The following is a 19,483-nucleotide window of genomic DNA, read 5'->3' as shown; positions in this document are numbered from 1 at the left end:
CCTTTTTTTGTCTAAATTAAAAGGAAGATTTTAACTTTAACATAGTAAAATTACCTATAGCAAAACAGGTATCAAGCAAGAATTATAGTTACAATATTTAATCCATTTATATTTGACAAATTAAGAAAAATATTCTATCATTTATTCTATCTTTGTGAGTCTAAAGCTTTATATCTATTTTATCTTTTATTATAACTAATGGTAACTATAACTATCTTTCTTCAACTCTTCAAAGACACCAGAAGATATAGTATTACCTAAGTTAACAGGAATTGTAAGCAACTTCCAAAACTCTAGAACTGACAGACACATCTTGTTGCCTGGACAGTCACCTAAAGTTCATCTGTAATACTGGGACATCATCTTCAGTTCAGTTTCCATAGTTTCCAGAACACTTTTCCATGAATCAGTAAGTTTGAAGATCTGTTCTGCCTTGTAATGGCAAAGTCCATCAATTGCTTTCTTCTGTGACCTGCAGAATGTCTGGCAGTTTCTTTCATGAAGCAGGAATTCTGAGGGACTGTTTCACCTTTAGGAAAGTTTAGCAAACCTGCATCTCCAGTTCATACAGCATACCCTCAAGCAGTCCAAGCAAGAGCAGTTTCTTGACCAAATAGCAAAAAAAAAAAAAAAAAACCTCCATATGGAACCTCTTCAATGCCCATCATTCTCTTGAAGTAGATTGGTGCTGCCAGGAGCAGATATGTCTCATTGCTGAGAAAAGTCTACATTCTTAAAACAATTAAATGCCACATTCTGTAAGCCTTTGAAAGGTTTGAAGAATACCTATCCTTCTAAAATTTATCTCTGCACATCTAGAAAACCTAACTAACATGATTACAAGCTTGACTATTATAGATGACTATTTATTAGCCTGTATTTCTAAATTATGTGTTACATTTTTAAATTAGTGGCACAAACACAATACCTTAATCAAGAGCAAAAATATACGTATAACAAAATTGAACTTAAATTTGTATCAATAGACCAAGATCCATACCAATGCAAAGTATTCATCTCTATATCATATCCCTCATTAAATGAAAACAAACATTTATAAACAATATTTGGGAAATTGGGCATAGTTTTTTCCAAACTGCTTCCTGTTTTTGTTGGGTGAAGTATTTTGGGGGGTTCAAAGAGACCTTTCAGGAGGTCTTGGTCCATTACACCACGTAAGTCCAGAAGGGATCCCTAGGTTTTTATCCTCTGTGGAAACAAAAGCAGAGACTCTTTCTTTTTCCAAAGCAACATATTCTTAGACCCAAATTTTGAAGTCAAGATATCTTTAAAATATACATATTGGCTTACCTTATCAGCTACCAGAATCAAATATCTCTCTGTAGTCAAAAATTAAAAGAAAACACAATAATAAATATAATCCAGACCTTCTGTGTATATTCCATCTTTATGTGGCTTATTTTTTTTACTTCTTTAATCTATGACTGTCTGTATTCTGTCTCTTTAAAGACTACTTTTTTATAACTGTTTATACTCTTTTTTCTTCTCTTCAAGCCTATATACATTTTTAAAACACACCGTGACCCATTCAGAGTTGTTTTCTGTCTGGATCTGTCTTTATTGTGTATCTGTAATCATTTTCTGATGAGAAGTACTTTTAAATGGTAGGTAGTGTGGTCACAGAGGCCCTGGATGCTGGCTCTGCCTCTCTCAGCCTTTCAATATGGCAGAGGGATCTTTAAGGCTAGCTCTGGGACCTCCTGGTGGGAGTTGTTACCACCACTTCAACTCTGAAAAACAGTTGGCCCATGCTGCCATCAAGTAACTTACAGTATGCTGCCTACAAACCCCATTCAAATGCTCAGACTCCTGAAAGAGCCAGAGCTGTTTATGAAACTAGCATGAACCAGGAGGCCTTCTTAAAGGGGCTACACAGTTTTTGCTGCTACCGATAAGTCAGGAAGCCTTCTCTTAAAAGAATTGTACCTCTGCTTGCTTCTAACAAACAGAACCCACCCTAGAAAATGCTGCTACCAAAAAGTCATGCTTAACTCTGTTATTTTGTGTCTAGAATTCCTTCCCAAGCTCTCTTAGGTTGTGTTTGATTGTAGTTGACCCACGTTGAGTGCCATTTTTTTTTTTGATGGAGGCTGTTCCTTCATTTTCCAGCTGCCCAGACCTGAAATAATCACTCAGAAACTATATTAATTACAGCACTGCTTGGCCAATGACTTAGACATATTACTGGCTAACTTGTATATCTTAAATTAACACATTTCTATTAACCTATTTATCACCACAAGGCTGTGGCCTACTGGTAGGTGTTTTTCTCCTTCAACAACTACATGATGTCTCTTTGACTCTGCCTACTTTCTCTCAATATCTCTGTTCAGGTTTTCCACCTAGCTTTATTCTGCCTTTCCACAGACCCAAAGCAGATTCTTTATTAACCAATGGTAATAAAACATATTCACAACATATACAGGATTATTCCACATCAACCCCAGCCAACAGCAATGAGGCCATGCAACCATAAACAAAACTTCTGAAACCATGAGCCTAAATAAATTTTCTCCCTTACACCGAGTCTCTCAGATATTTTGTCACAGCATCAAACAAAACAAAACCCTAATGTTCAAATCTTAATATGTACTTCATACCATATACAGGAGTATATGGATGGGTTATAAGTAAAATTGTACAATCTAAAATTATAAAACTGCCAGAAGTAATCATACAAGAAAGAGAAAGATTAATTTTCAACTGTGTCTGTATATGTGTGTCTGTGACTCAGTGAATACAGTGCTTAGCAAAGAGGATTGGACCCTCCAGAGCTGTAGATATGCTGTCTTGAGAGAAATGTAGACAAAAGTCGGGGGCAAGACAGCACTGCATACTTACTTTACTATACTTTAGCATGTGTGTCCTTGAACTGTGATGCATGCCTGGAGGTCAGAGGACAACCCACAGGATTGATTTTCTCCTTCTTCTTCCTGAGTCTTAGGGTTTGGGCTCAGGTGGTCAAGTGTGAGGACAAGTGTTGTTATCCTCTGAGCCATTTCAATGGCCACAGAACTTCTTTCAAGTGCATCAAGGTTGAAGAATGAAGTGCAAAATATGTAAACCTATTCAGAAAGTAACGGAGCAATGGCCTTATCATCTCCTGTCGTATGACCCACAATGTCTGCTCCTAGGTGTTCATCTCATCAAATCGTAGAGAATGATTAAAATAGAATGATAAATAGTGCTTATATACTGTTTTTTCTCACAATCATCAAAATTGTGAAACAACCAAAAGTTTTTCAACAGATAAAGATATGACTGAAAGATTATTACCCCACACACTAACTCATCATCAAAGAATAGAAGGGCCGGTGAGACATCTTATCACATAAAAGTACCTGCCATCAATCTGAAAACCTGAGTGATTCCCAGGTCCCATGTGGTGGAAGGAGGGAACTAACTCCCACAAGCTATTCTCTGACCTCCATACACATGTATTAGGACACACACAACGTGATCTTTTTCTAAGGAGTATCACATTTCTACAACAATGTGGCCTAGTTTTGAATGTATTAAGCTAACTGAATACAAACAAGTTCATAACATATTTAACTCCATGCACACGGCTCTGTTTATGTGACACATAGACCAGTGGTTGCTAGAAGTGACATTGTGGTCGTTATGACTATAAGCGCTTGTCCAAACACAGAATTGAGTACTAAGAAGAGTACATTTTACTATATGTAGAGTATATATTAAGAAACCCCTTTATCTCCCTCTCTGGCTCCTATTTTTTCCGCCCTCTCTCATTCTTTCTCAAATATAAAAATACATCTACGTACAGAACATGAATACAGATAGCTGCACTTTTGTTTCACATCTTTGCCAGAGCTTTTGCCGTTTTCCAATACTTCTAACAGTAACAGCACAGTGACACTGCCTTGTGATTTTAATGCTTGTTTTTCTAAGTAACTGAGGTCCTGACCACTTTCCACCTGTTTATGTTGGACAAAGTCGCTTGTTGGTTCCCAGCTGCTCAGCCCTGACATTATCACACAGAAACCTTATTATTTAAATCAATGCTTGGCCCATTATCTCTATCTTCTCATTAGCTAACTCTTACATATTAAGTTAACTCATTTCTATTAATCTATGTATTGCCACGTGGCAGCGACTTACCAGGTAAAGTTCAGGCATCTGTCTCCAGCAGGGCTACACGGCTTCTCTTTGACTCTGCCTCCTTCCTCCCAACATTCAGTTTATTTTTCCCCCACCTAGCTCTGTTCCCCTATAGCTTTACTATAGACCCAAAGCAGTTCCTTTATTAACCAAAGATATTCACGGCAAAAAGAGGGAAATCCCACATCATGTTTATACACATGCTTTTAAATTACTATTAGGTCAAATCATAACAAAGATATCATGGGCTGAAAATATAGATCAGAAATGCACATAACACATCTAACCTATCAAGCATGATAGTTTAGGAATGTCCATGATCGTATGGCTCACCAGCAGTTGCAACTGCTATGAGCCTTATCACAAGAAAGAGTTATGCAGAGAACTCTCAACAGAGGAATCTAAAATGACTGAGAGACACTTAAGGAAATGCTCAACATCCTTAGTCATCAGAGGAATGCAAATCAAAACAACTCTGAGATTCCATCTTACACCTGTAAGAATGGCCAAGATCAAAAACACTGATGACAACTTATGCTGGAGAGGTTGTGGGGTAAAGGGAACACTCCTGCATTGCTGGTGGGAGTGCAAGCTGGTACAGTCCCTTTGGATGTCAGTGTGGTGATTTCTCAGAAAATTAGGAAACTACCTTCCTCAAGATCCAGTAATACTCCTTTTGGGTATATATCCAAAGGATGCTCAATTGTGTCACAAGGACATGTGCTCAACTATGTTCATAGCAGCTTTGTTTGTCATCTCCAGAACCTGGAAGCAACCTAAATGCCCTTATACCAAACAATGGATAAGAAAAATGTGGTACATTTATACAATGGAGTATCACACAGCAGAAAAAATAAAGACATCTTGAATTTTGCAGAAAAATGGATGGAGCTAGAAACATCATTTTTAGTGAGGTAACACAGGTCCAAAAAGACAATTATCACATGTATTCACTCATAGGTGGTTTTTAAACATAAAGCAAAGAAAATCAGCCCACAAATCACAATCCCAGAGAACCTAGCCAACAATGAGGACCCTAAGGAAGACATACATAGATCAAATCTAATGGGAAGTACAAAAAGACAAGATATCCTGAGTAAATTGGGAACATGGGGACCTTGGGGGAGGGTTGAAGGGGAGAGGAAAGGCAGGGAGGAGAGCAGAGAAAAAATGTAGAACTCAATAAAAATCAATAATAAAAATATTTTAAAGATAAAAAGAGAGTGTTATGTTGCATAACTTGCCTGAAAATATTACTAGATCAACTGCAAAATTTGAAGTATGCTTCCAACTATATGTGCACCCCTCCTTCCACCATTTTATTTTAAAAAGACAGGGTCTCATACATAACTCAGCTGCCCTGAAGCTTTATGTAGACCAGGCTGGCCTCAACCTCACAGAGATCCACCTATTTGTCTCTATCAGGTGCCAGGATTAAAGGCATGCACACTTTTTTTTTTTCAAAAAGTTAACACTGGGATGAATGTCATAGACTGTGTTATGTGTACTTATGGACCTCAGAGAACTCATGTGCAGAACCCAGTACATGGTAACATTCAGTAAAGTATGCTGGAGTCTGAGGGACTAGTCACGGAGCCTGCATCGCAGGGGCTTGTGGAGCTGCAGTGGGTTGGGCTGAACCTTTAGAAATCCTGGGCCCTGCTCTCTGCTCCGGCCCCCATTGGCTGCTCTCCTGAGTCCTGAACTCATTTCTCTAAGGAGAAGAACCAGTCCTCTAAAATTTTTATTAGGAAAAAAAATATGTTAAAAAAGAGAAAAGTCCCTCTTTCCAGTGTACTGGAAAAGTACGCTTTCCAGGAAGCGTAGTTTATTGGTAGCAGTGCCGAGCTCATGCTGGGAGAAAGCTAGGCAGACCTGGGGACGTGAAGATCAGGAAGAGAGTCTGAAGCTCCTTCTGTCCTTAAAAAACCCATGAAATAATAAGGTGGTGGCATTTGCATTCATCTTAATAATCCCGAGTCCCCAGACCCCAAGTGATCAAATTAATAAGATGGTTGGATGGCCCCTTGGTGTACTCACACAATGTTCTACCTGAATACGGCCCTTTCGGATTAAACGTGAAGACGATGACGTAAGAGCTCAGTCAAGAACTTCCTGTTAAAAAGCTGAAAGTGAAAGTCTTGATCCAAATGTTCAGAATGCTCAACTCTTAATTTTAAAGGGATCACACTTGATCTTTATGTAGCTGACGAACAAATAAGGCGGCACACCGGGGCTCAGTGGTGAGGGTCCTGATGCTCGCTAGCTGCAGCATGAAGTGGAAGCATCAGGAAGTCCCAACCCTCAGCGTGCAGAGCATGGGAGATGTGGAACACGCAGTCTTAAATGGGATATCTCCTTCAAATCCCTCCTGTCTAGGCTCAGGAATCTATGTGGAAGAGGAGGCAGAAGGATTTTAAGAGCCAGAGGGAAGCAGTGACCCCCAAGGAAACATGTCCTCCAGACACAGGACTGCTGCACGTATGAACTCGCAGAGACTGTGGCAGCCTGCACAGGTGCAAGCCAGACGGGGCCCCAGGACCGAGAGACGAAAGCGCTCTTACTTCTCACTAAGAAGCTCTGCGGCAAAGGAAGACTCGGTTTTGTTTTTTTTTTTTCTAATGGAGTCTCACCATATTCACCATACGTATATTCACCATACGTCAAGTATATTCACCATACGTCAAGTCAGGCTTCATGCCCAAGAGTAGACGGTTAAAACTAAATGAACTAAGTGGTATTTCTGCAGGTGTTTTGTCTCATATAGCTTTGTTTAGATTCTTTGTCTTATTAGTCATTTGCCTGTTTAGTTTAAGCTCTGATTTTATGTTTTATGTGCATGTGTGTGTTTCTTATTTTTTGTTGTTTGCTTGTTTGAGAGAGAGAGAGAAAGAGAGAGGGAGAGAAAGAGAGAGCGAGAGAGCATAAAGTTGGATGGAGGAACTGGGTGGTATTGGGGGAGGGGAATACACAATAGAATTACTTGTATGAAAAGTTTTCTCATTTAAAAAAGAGTCTGAACCCTGAGAATAACTAGTTACTCCCAGGGGATGCATTTACTCATAGAGGATTGATCTTAAGATCAATTTAATTTCATTTATAAGAATATAGTTGTTAAAAGAGCTAAGAGGGTTTTTGTAACTGAATTTGAGCATGAGTATACAGAAATGTCTCAGAGAGGGGACATTTAAATGGAGATCATAAGGATGACAGATGTTGGGTTGGGCAAGAATTTGGGATTCTGTCCTTAAGGTGGACAGGCTGTGGAATTCCATATCCAGATCTCAACTAGTGTGAGGCACACTTAGGAAACATGAGGTATAGTTTAAAAATGCCACATGGTCCATTAGAGGAGACCTACAGCCCGTGTGAAGGCAAAGAGGTAAATGTACCCCTTCCTCTGTCCACCTCCCCATTTAATCCCCCCACTCCGGTCTCCCCTGTGTCTCTCTATAACAATATGCTATATTTTCCCTTCATTGGGAGCTCTTCTTCTCCCACCTAGTCCCATACTAGGTACCTAATCTCTGTGGTTATATTGACTGTAATATGCATAGTGAAGGCATAAAAACTAAAAGCCACATATGAGAGAAAACATATTTGTCTTTTGGGGTCTGGATGATTTTTTTTCTAGCTTCAGCCATTTACCTGCAAAAGTCTTGATTTCATGTTTTAAAAGCTGAGTAACATTCCATTGTGGAAAAGTACTACATTTCATTATCCACTCATCAGTTGATGAACATCTAGGCTGTTTTCCAATTCCCGGCTATCATGACTAGAGCAGTAATGAACATACATGAGCAAGCATCTCCGTGGTAGGATAGTGCGTGCACAAGACTGGTACAGCTGGAGATAGATCTGTAGATGAGGTAGGTCTATTCCCAGCTTCCCAATGAGCCACCACGTTGAATTACATAGCAGCTGTACAAATTTGCACTTCCACCATCAGTGAATAACTCTCCAGTGCCAACGTCGCATTTAGTTGAGTCATAGGCCAAAGGGGTTCCACTGAAACCTCCAAACATCTCAGGTTATCCATAAGGCTATTGGTTGCTCAATAATGGAAAGCCCTATTGCTGAAGGCAACACTGACATATTTCATTGAACATGGAAAAGTCAAGTAGGTTCCTAATTAGAGGCATCACCCCTTCTTGCTGGTATTCGTGGTACTTTGCATACCACCAGATGAGAAAGGGATTCATCAACCCAGTTACAAACCCTGCAACTTACAATGGTGACCTGCCTACAAGGCACTCCGGTACAATAGTGGCACACATGTTGTGAAAATAATCGCTCACTCTCTGATTAGATTTACGTCCCACTCTGTGAGATGGAACCCGTGCCTGACACTGTTAGGGTGGTCAAGAACCTGAGACTGGATAGGTTAGGAATTTAGAGGAAAACTAAACACTACTGGACTAACGGAACATAGCAATTAAATAACTTCCAGTGACATTCTGCTGCACCCATTAGTTAGTGCCTTACTCAGCCATCATCAGAGAAACTTCTTCCTGCAGTAGATGGGAACTAACACTGAGACCTACAAGTGGACAATGTGCAGAAAGTGAGCACCCAGTCCTGAATGGGATATCTTCATCAAACCCTCCCCTCAAAGTTCAGGGACCTATGCAGAAGAGGAGACAGAAAGATTGTAAGAGGCAGAGATGATGGATGGCTAAGGGAACACTGTCCTCGGGACACAACCACACTGATGCACACAGGAACTCACAGGGACCGGCGCAGCACGCACAGGGCCTGCGGAGGTTCAAGTCAGATGGGGTTCCAGTGCTGAAACAGGAAGTAGAAAAGGGCTCCTACTCCTAATCAAGAAGCCATCTGCAACTGATACGTACTGGCCAAGGAAAATCAGTTCTCTCTAATGGAGTCTCAGTGGGTATATTAATCACACTCCAGGATAGCCCTATGCTCAGCAGCAGACAGCTAATGCAAAAAGAACTCAGTGGTGTTTGTGTGGACTTTGTCTGATACAGTTTTTCTCTGGCATTCACTGCCTTATTAGTCATTTGCTTGTGTATTTCAGCTTCTGTTTCTGGTTGCGTGTGTGTGTCTTGTTTTTTGTAGGTTTTTAATTGTTTTTTAAAAATAAAAAGTGTGGACTTAGAAGGTGGGGGTAACAGAATATATTGTATGAAACCAAATTTATCACAATAAGAAAGGAAGGAAGGGAGAAAGGGAAGGAGGAAGAACGAAAGAAGGAAGGAAAATGAAGAGGATCATTCAAAAAGGTTTGAAACAGAGGGTATTTATTGTGGGAGCTTTTTGAACAATAGAAAAGAGTTCAGAGCTCGGAAGAGGGACAGACAAAGGTCACCTGGGGCATTCCATCAAGGCACATGGAGGGCCGGTACCACGCCCAAGAAAGATAGAGCACTTGTTAAGGGACAACATGGTATTTCAGAGTCACTGGGGATGAAAAGACACATCCACAGGAGACGTCTCAGCTCCGTGTGTCTGAGTCCAGAAGGGCTTGCGGTAGCAGCTTGGCCTGGAGTGCTTGCCCAGGCAGGGTACAAAGCATAGCCTCACAGGCCCCAGCCAGAATGGAGGTCATGTCCAGATGAGTGAGGCGAATGATACCTCAAATACAGCAGGGCAGCAACCCAGGGTGGGAGTCACAGAGACTAAGATATCTGTGTTAGATGCAGGGCACCAGTAAGGGTGATAGGACACACACACAGGGACCGAGAAATAAATACAGTAAGGACAGCTGCAGACAACTCTCTCTCTCTCTCTCTCTCTCTCTCTCTCTCTCTCTCTCTCTCTCTTTCTCTCTCTTTCTCTGACATAGAACGGGAGAGATCTTGCACATCCTGAGCAATTGCTCTATCACTGAGCCATACCCTCCAACCTGGGAGACTAGTCTCGAAATGGTCAGAGATTTGCAAATAAGCAAAGGGAGAAAACCGTAACAAACTGGCAATGCTGCTGTTAACCTGTGATTTTCAGCATACCTACACACAGGGCACTCGCCAGAGCTAAAACCTGTGAGAGAACAGCATTTCTCTCTCCCACTGAGAGCGCCTGTGAATCTCAACAACGTAACCCTAATGAGCACACCCACAGTATAGATCTGGATTTCTAAATGTAGTTCTTCAATAAAAGGCACCTCACAGAAATTATTTCTCTTTAGAGCTGAGATGAGCACATACAAGGCAAGCCTAGATATTATACCAGAAAGTGAGAGTGTGCTGGGAAAATCAATGAGTCCTACCAAAAGTACAGAATCCAGCACGAAAGGCCCACAGCTAATCAAACTTAGAGTAGTGTGAGCATCAGAATAGATCATAGCAAGAGTCTAACTGGTCAAAACTGGAATCTCCAACTCCATACTGATGAAAGAGTAAATGGAAAGATGAAAACAAAGTGTTTATGCAGTTTTAAAGTGTCGTTCCTTTCCTTCCAGAGAGAAAAAAATCAGTGTGGAAGGGAGCAAAGGAAAGGAATCGGGGTCTCACTGAGCTAGGTCAGGCAGTCAGATAACAATGTCAAAACACCAGGGCGCTCCAGCACAGACTCATTTCACATCCCTTAGGGGTGTTGAGTCCTCTTTCTCCTCCTCAAAACTTTCCAACCCTGCCTCAGCTCCAGAGTGGACACCCCTCTGGCGCTGCTTTCCATCTTGTGCAGACTGGCTGAACTGAGTGGTGAACCAAGTATGGACAAGACCATGGCTGAATTTGTTAAGATGGATCTTGAACCAAATCCCTACATTAAGGCTATCCAGTCTACAATAAATCATGTCAAAGAAGAAGAAAGGATTTAGGTTGACTGTTAGAGAAGAAAGTGTTTACAGGTAAGAATTCTGAGACTGACCTTGACGACAATGAAAACGCTGTACAGTGTAAGCAACAGCTAAAAGAACTGAAGAAGCAATATGGTGTGCATACAGACAGAAGGGCCAATGGGACAGTGGGAGCTGATGAAGATATGACTGTAACCAAGAGCCAGGCCAACTTCTTCTGCCCCAGAACCCACAGATGGAAAAAAAAGAAGCAAAAACACTGTGGTCATACCTATGAAGAGGAAGTCATTAACAGTGTGTGGTCACACCTGTAAAGAGGAAGTCATTAATAGTGTGTGGTCACACCTGTGAAGAGGAAGTCATTAACAGTGTGTGGTCACACCTGTGAAGAGGAAGTCATTAATAGTGTGTGGTCACACCTGTGAAGAGGAAGTCATTAATAGTGTGGCAACACCTGTGAAGAGGAAGTCATTAATAGTGTGTGGTCACACCTGTGAAGAGGAAGTCATTAATAGTGTGGCAACACCTGTGAAGAGGAAGTCATTAAAAGTGTGTGGTCACATCTGTAAAGAGGAAGTCATTAATAGTGTGTGGTCACACCTGTGAAGAGGAAGTCATTAATAGTGTGTGGTCACACCTGTGAAGTGGAAGTCATTAATAGTGTGTGGTCACACCTGTGAAGTGGAAGTCATTAATAGTGTGTGGTCACACCTGTGAAGAGGAAGTCATTAATAGTGTGTGGTCACACCTGTAAAGAGGAAGTCACACCTGTGAAGAGGAAGTCGTTAATAGTGTGGTCACACCTGTGAAGAGGAAGTCACTGTGAACAAATTCTGGGACAAATTAACCAAGGCCAGCTCTCCTGGAATTGGCTACACATGAGAACCGTTGAACCTCATCCTGGATGAAGGCCTGAGAAGAGCAATTGAGAGTCACCATAGGAGGAAGAAAAATTGTTCTGAGTAGGAACAAGCCACCTACCCACAGGGATGTGTGTACCCTACCTCTGCCCCAGCCTCCTAAAGTGAGGTAAGAAATCCCTTGGGAGCTGCACAGCATACTCATTTGAGGTATAACTTGATGGTTGTGTGGTTGAAAACATCTTTTTTAAGTTCGACAATAAAAACACAAATGTATCGTGCATTGTATTCTTTATTTTTAAGTGTTCTGTAATTTCAATAAAACTGATTATCCTCAAAAAAAAGAAGAAAAATTGTCAACTGTAAAGGAGAAAATTTTTAAGCAGCTGAATAAAAGTTCCTTGTTAAGTGATCAAAGATAACAACTTGATATCGAGGAGAAGCGCGTCCTGTCACTTCTATCATGACACGGCAAAGATAAGAAAGTCATCTACTTGTGAGGCTGCAGCAGCACACTGAGTCACCCGCCAAGCAGCCTTGGTCTTCAAGACCATTAAGGTCAAAAAGTCAGGAGAAGACGGCCCTGTCCCAGGCTGAACAAACTTGCGGCTGAGTGCAGCGTGGAGCTGAGCTGTCTGCCCACCAACCCGAGCGCTGGAACACTGAAGAGCTGTGTGGGTCAGGATTGCAGGCTGTCGTCATGTGTTCATTTTTATCTTTCTCTTTCTGTGTGTGTGTGTGTGTGTGTGTGTGTGTGTGTGTGTGTGTGTGTGTGAGAGAGAGAGAGAGAGAGAGAGAGAGAGAGAGATCTGTAAGGTGGTATTTGCTTGTGATTGAAGGTGTTAGCAGAGACTAGACGAGGAAGACTTTCTCTGGGAGAGGAACCAGTGCTCTTAATCTCTGAGCCATCTCTCTTGCCCTGTCATGTAACACATCTTTCTTTGGACTTTCAGCTTCCAAATAATAACACAGAAACTATTTTTTAATTACAAAATCTTGGCCTTAGCTTAGGCATGTTTCCAACTATCTCTTAAAACTTAAATTAACCTATTTATATTAATCTACATTTTGCCACATGGCTCATTACCTCCTCAGTAGCGTACACCTGGCTTCCTCTGAGTCTGGCTGGCGAATCTTCCACCTCAGATTCTTTCCCAGGGTTCCGATCTCTGTCTGGAAGTCCTGCCTAGTCTCCCCTGGTTAGCTTTTTGCCATGCAGCTTTTTATTAAACCAAACAGAAGGCTCCTTAGACAGGTGAGGAAGGACAGAGACACATCTTTGCACTGTGTACAAAAAGATTATCCCAATGCCATCAAATATCCATTTTAATTTCCTGAAAGTAACGCTGTATTGCAGATTTCACAGTAATTGCATTATTTGAAGGTAATGAGGCTACATGTTTGGTAGCTTATTCTCAGCTGAATTGAATGCAAAAGGGGTTTTATGCTGTTTTCATAATTTTCTGAAAGTTTGCAGTTGTTTCAAAACCAACACATCCTGTCGAGATGGAAACCGTTGTTCAGGCAGCCTCAATAAAAACGTGAGCATAGAGTCGTCTTGGCGAGATGATGAGGATGAAACCTAAAGACTACAGACTGGAGGAGGAGGCAGTGGCAGCAGGTGGAGCCTCCCAGGATGCTCAGCGGGGGACACGCAATATTGCAAAGATATTGATTACTTATTTGGGAAAAGGAAACAAAAACACATGATTCATAGGAAAAATTAGGCTTGGGGGAAGATTAAGATGAATTTGTTTATTCTGTATGATGAATCAGAAGAGTGACTAAGTACATTGTGTGTATGTGTGTGTGTGTGTGTGTGTGTGTGTACTCGTTCCTATGTGGGTGATTTTCTATATGTATGTGTGTTTTCTTATACATATGTATACCTGTCTGATTTTGCTTTTTTCCTCTCAGCTCCCCGATTGTTCACACCTGTGGCGAAGGAGCCTAAAGAGGAAATTGATTGTTCTTGGAAGGGTGCCAAAAACAAAAGCCAGAACCTTCCCAAGCTGTCTTTAGAGAAAAATATGTTTTCAGTTCACACAAATTCTCCATGTCAAATGGTCTGTCACTAGCCTAGATCATCAGGGAGACTGAAGCCTTACGGTTGCATAGGCGTGTCCTCTGAGCGCCTCATGGTTTAACCCTCGCTAGCAAGGTGGTGCATGGCGCAAACACCTTATCCGGCCATTCCGGGAGCGTTCAACATGGAGCCTTATGGCCTCATTTCCTCTCATCTCCCAACCGAGGCCTGTTAGCTGGAGCTCCGTGTGCTCTCCCCTGCCTTTGAGTTGTTACTCAGTTTGTTCTGCCTCTTGGCCTCAGCTCACTGTGAACAGAGAGAGAGCGCCAAACTAGATACCATGGAGAAGCTGAGTTATGACCCAGACTTCACCCTCCAGGAACCACAGTCACACTACAATGTAAGACACCTAAATGAAAGTGGGGAGACTCTGCCTTTCGCGGGCAGATGTAGGAAAGGCATAGGCGTGTGAACCCCAGGGCTGGTAGCTGCCTATTTTTGTGATTATGATTTTCAGATGCTGAGACAATTTATTCCCAGATTTCTTGCTTACTCTTGCATGCTTCTACTATCAGAAAGAAAACATTTTGCTTTACCAGACTCACCATTCTCCATTCTTCAGGCCTCAACTAAAAAGTAGAATTCCCTAAGAATGGCCCACTTCTACCACCATACCGAAGGTGAAATCTTAAAAGAATTTGCCCTCAATTCTTTTTCTGCCTTTCTTGTCAGACGAAACAGACTGGTTGGTTTCCCACAGAGAACTCCAAGCCAAACTCTGGAATGTAACTCAGCAGCCTATGTGCTCATTTGACAGGTGAGGGAACCCAAGTTCCGAGGGAACATAACTCACCAATCATCACACAGCTCAGATGATTTTTTTGCAAGAAAGTTAAGCCTAATTCCAAACAGGCTCGTGGGACAAAATGAATTTTATGGTTGAGAGACACATCTCCCATCCACTCAGATGAGATTTGAAACCTAATGATAATATTAGTCCCCTCTCCCCCTCCATCTTTGTTTCTCCCTCTCCATCATGGTGGAATCAGCATGGACCCCAAGGCACCTGTGAACTCTATGCTTCCTTCTTGCAACACTGTTTTCATCAATAATTCAAGCAAGACTCCAGAGGTTCATCTTATTGACTCTAATTCTCGTCTTGTTGCAGGATACAGCTCTGAACTGCAGCCTCTGGGAGATGATATGTGGACGAGCTGAAGCCAAACATTGTCCTAGAACTGGAGTTAGAATGAGCTCCCCAGAACCTCTTGACTTAGAAATGTTAGATGTTTTCATAAAATGGAAAACAAAATGGGTGATGGTCATCAGACGATCCATGGAAGCCCGCTACAGAAAGATACTGCAGAGTCAGGGCTGAAATCCAGGCTACTCAGCGCTGCTTCCAAAGTTCCACCACATTCTAAAAATGCAACTAAAATTCTGCCAGTGTAGCTTAGCATTAAGACAATTCTGTCACCGGGCGGTGGTGGCACACACCTTTAATCCTAGCACTTGGGAGGCAGAGGCAAGCAGATCACTGTGAGTTTGAGGCCAGCCTGGTCTACAAGAGCTAGTTCCAGGACAGGCTCCAAAGCCACAGAGAAACCCTGTCTCAAAAAACCAAAAAAAAAAAAAAAAGACAATTCTGTCCTGAGTCTAAAGTGGTAGTAGTAAATTCAATGTTCCTTGAGCCAACAGTTAAAATTCTCAGATCCGTGTCTGGGTGGAGCTAGGACACGAGAAGAGGAAAGATGGCTGACCAAGCTATAGGTTCAGATCAGGGACCAGAGGCAGAGGATATCTGTTCTAATTGTACTACCGGTGCTTTCACGAGAGCAGGGACAGGACAATCGATTATCAGCACAATGAGACGGGGCTCTGGAAACTGCCTGTGAGCATACTAACACGATCCATAATTGGCAAGAAGGTGGAGTTCTCCCGACCTGTGTTGTCCAAGGCAGGGTCGAAAGAGAAGAGCTGGTTGAGCAGAGCAGGAAGAAGGGTTACAGGTATTTATGGCAAAAGAGCCATGGCCCTGAGCCGGCTTCTTTAGGGATCTTTATCTGTAGTTTATGTAAGCATGAGGCACACACAGAATGCAGTGTGCTTCTAGTAATGTGCCCTCTTGCTTCTTATTTATCCATAGACACAGAATGCTCATCAGATAATTTCTTCCCAGGCCTGAAACCATAAACCCCTCTTCACATATAATATTGTCACCTGGTAGGTCAATATTATATTGACCCCTGGAGAGAGGGGCTAGTTTTAGGAAGTTTATGAGGGTCCCTTATGGTACAAGCTTAGTAAGATGAGAAATTCATGTTCCTTGGCAAAGCACTCCATCATCTAGATTTGGCCCCTATTCTAAATCCCATTTCTCAGTTATTGTGGTCAGTCCCTTCTGTGACAAACCGGAGCAAATAGATTTTGCCACGGTGTCTACGCCTGCTTGCTGCTCCTCCATAAGTCTTAATTCTTTGCTTCCCCATATGTCTGTGGGTCAGACTTGGAGAGGATGTCTAGCCTAGCGACCCACCTTCTTGGCGTGGTAGCCTTTGATTACCATCAAGAGGAAATGCTCTCTCTTATGCACTACCTCAATTTACACCCCTCTCCCTCAGGTCACTCACTGCCTGTCTTGCCTTGTAGTTGTGATTTGTTGAACCGTCTTAGCTTTCACATAAATCTCTGGATTTTCAAGGCAGTGATCATAGGTGATTTATCTCTGAAGTTCCATGATGCCTACCCTAGATAGATTTGTTGAAGAAAATTCATAGTGTAAGGACTATATATTTTACTAAATGTGGCACCTTGAACAAGTGAAGTCATATATCTCCTGGAGGTTTCGAGGGTAACGAAATGGGTGAGACTGAGGGTCCATTCTCTGACGAGCCCCCCCCAAATGTTCCTCTCACTGCACCAGCCCTGAGTCCTTTACCATGGAAAGTTTTGTCATCCTTCACCCAGAAGAACCTTCGCTTGCCAAATTACTATGACTGGGGCAGTTACTAATTTGTGAAGCAATTACAGGTCAGCATTTGGGGTGGCACTAATCATCTATAAAAGCATTTGTGAGATGACCTCCAGATAGTGGCATACCTTGGGGTGGGACCAGAAAGCTCTCTATTGGAAAAATAGATTCTGAAGCCACCAGGCATATAACTGGATCCTGTTACGAAGACTATTTCTCTCTTTGCTCCCCCCCACCCCAGCACACAGCATCGCACTTTTGGACCCATCGACCCCAACCTCCCTGGTACTGTCCTATGTGAAGATTGTTTTAATTTGAATGTATTTGGCCCCCATAAACTTATAGGGAGTGGTGCTATTAGGAGGTGTGGCCTTGTTGGAGAAAACGGGATGACACACACCTTTAATCCAGACCTTGAGGCTGGAGGGCACACTTTTAATCTGGGCCATACCTTCTGTTGGAAGTGGGTCACTGTATATGTATGGGGTATTTTTGTGTGTGTGTGTGTGTGTTTTTCAAGCTTCAGCACCATGTCTGCCTGCCTGGACAGTGCCATGTTCCCCATTATGATGCTAATGGACTGAACCTCTAAAACTGTAAATGAGCCCCCTGAACCAAATATTTTCATTTATTTAGAGTTGCCATGGTCCTGGTGTCTCTTCACAGCAATAAAAGTCCAAACTAAGATAAGGATCTCCCAGGAATCAGTGGTAGATAGGGAACTCTGAAGACAAAAGTCTCTCAAGGTAAAACATGGAGCAATACACCTGTGTCATTAACGTTGAACTGAAATGCAGTGGCACAGGCTGTTAGAAATGTGGATTTTGAAGTTGAGATGCCATGTTGGAAACAGGCCTCTTTAGTTATGTTGGACCCTAGAGTCCAATTACCGAGGAGGAGTCTCCCCAAGAGACCACTCTCACAGTGCAGTTGATGTAAAAGCATGAGGATTTTAATTCTGTCGTGACAGGGTCCTTCAGCATTCAAGAAGCCAAAAGACCCCAAATAGCTGGTACAGGCTACTTTTAAAGTAAAAAGCCACAGAAACAAGAGGGGAGTCTGGGGGTTGTTTTTCCAACTATTAGGATTGGCTGATGTAAAGAGCTAATAGCAATGATTGGTCTGAGCCACGGCAAGAGAGTAGTTGCTAGATCAGGCAGGGAAAGGGGGAAACATCTATGAGTCATCCTAACCGTATCCGAGAAGCTGAGTCAATAACCCCTGACCAAGGCGAGGAACTGAGTCAACATCTAAGGGTTATCTTGCCCCAATTCCAGTAACTGAGTTCTATCTGGAGAACATCCCCAAGGACTCAGGGAGATGGAAAATCCCCAACATTCCAGTACGTACATGTGTAGTTGTTAGGTCCTTAGTTCCCAGGGGAGGGGGGAGCACTGCTGCTGAGAGGCCTCAGAAATGGCCTCAGAGTTGTCTTTAAGTTCTACAGTTAAAGCATTTAAAACAAGCTATCTAATCCCTCTGAGCCCTAGCGAACTCATCTGTAAATCAAAAGAAGCAACACTGCCCGTGACAAAGTTGTGGGGTGGGGGTGGGGGTCTCCTGAGATCAGATAAGAACACCCATGACTGGAGGTCTGGCAAAGGAGGCTGGGTTATACAAAGGCAGGTCCTAGCTTAATCCCTGGCACTTAATTGCACTAAAAAAGATTAGGTATCATTTGATCAACCTTATCATCTTTACTAATCATCTGGCCTAACAAAATCCCCAAACTAACAACTTCAAGGATAGATTCCTGACCACCACTGAGACAGGATAGAGAGGGGAAATCAAGGCTGTATGGGAAGGAAAGGAGCCCCCACCCCCAACCCAGAGTTGCTGGCCTCTTGTCAGCAAGCACAATTAAGATTTGCATCAGGTTTGCCAGCATAGAAATAACCTTTCTTCCACATGCAACTAAAACAGCAGGGAAAACTCTTCAGGCCTGTGAGTGTGTGACTTTGGGTGCGGATTTATTCCCTTTCCAGGATGCTTTCTGGGAATCGAAAACGAGGCTCAACTTTGAAGCCAAGATTTCTTGCTTCCAGTGTCCCTGTGATCTTAGTGACTCTAATCCTTCCAGGTGCCTCCGGAGGAATCACCTGTGATCACACTGAGACCTTTCAAGGCAGTAACTCCGAAGCCTCTGAAAAGCCTATCTGGTATGTTTACCACATTTCTGTTGATGTGAAAGAAAACCATGACTACAAGCAACCTGAGGAAGAATTGGTTTAGGTTTGCGGTACGAGAAAGCTAGATTTCACCATGGCTGGGAAGGCAAGGCTGAGAGACCGCATCTCTTCAGCACACAGAAAGTAGAGTAAGTAAACCGGAAGTGTGGCGAGGCCACAAACTCTCAAAGTCCACCCCCAATGACGCACTTCCTCCAGCAAGGCTCACATCCTAAAAGTTCTATAACTTCCCCTAGCAGTACCATCAGCAGGGGAGTGTTCAAATGCATGAGCCTATGGGGACATTTCTCATTCAAACCACAATATACCGCTACTGTAAAGACAATGAAGGAAGATTTTTGTTTTGTTTTGTTTTGTTTTGTTTTGTCTTTGAAAATCCCATACCCATTATCTGGAGTCCTTCTTTCTCTTGATCCTTATGCTTAAAGTGTATATTAAAATATCTTTATTAAACCCAACACCGCTTCATTCTGTATAGTCTTGAAATTATTTTCTGGATTGAAACCCGGAATCCTCCTTTGGCCTTAGCTG

Source organism: Myodes glareolus, chromosome 22 (genome assembly GCF_982192425.1).
Source record: "Myodes glareolus chromosome 22, mMyoGla1.1, whole genome shotgun sequence".
Lineage (NCBI taxonomy): Eukaryota > Metazoa > Chordata > Mammalia > Rodentia > Cricetidae > Myodes > Myodes glareolus.
Note: the sequence above shows the minus strand (reverse complement) of the source record.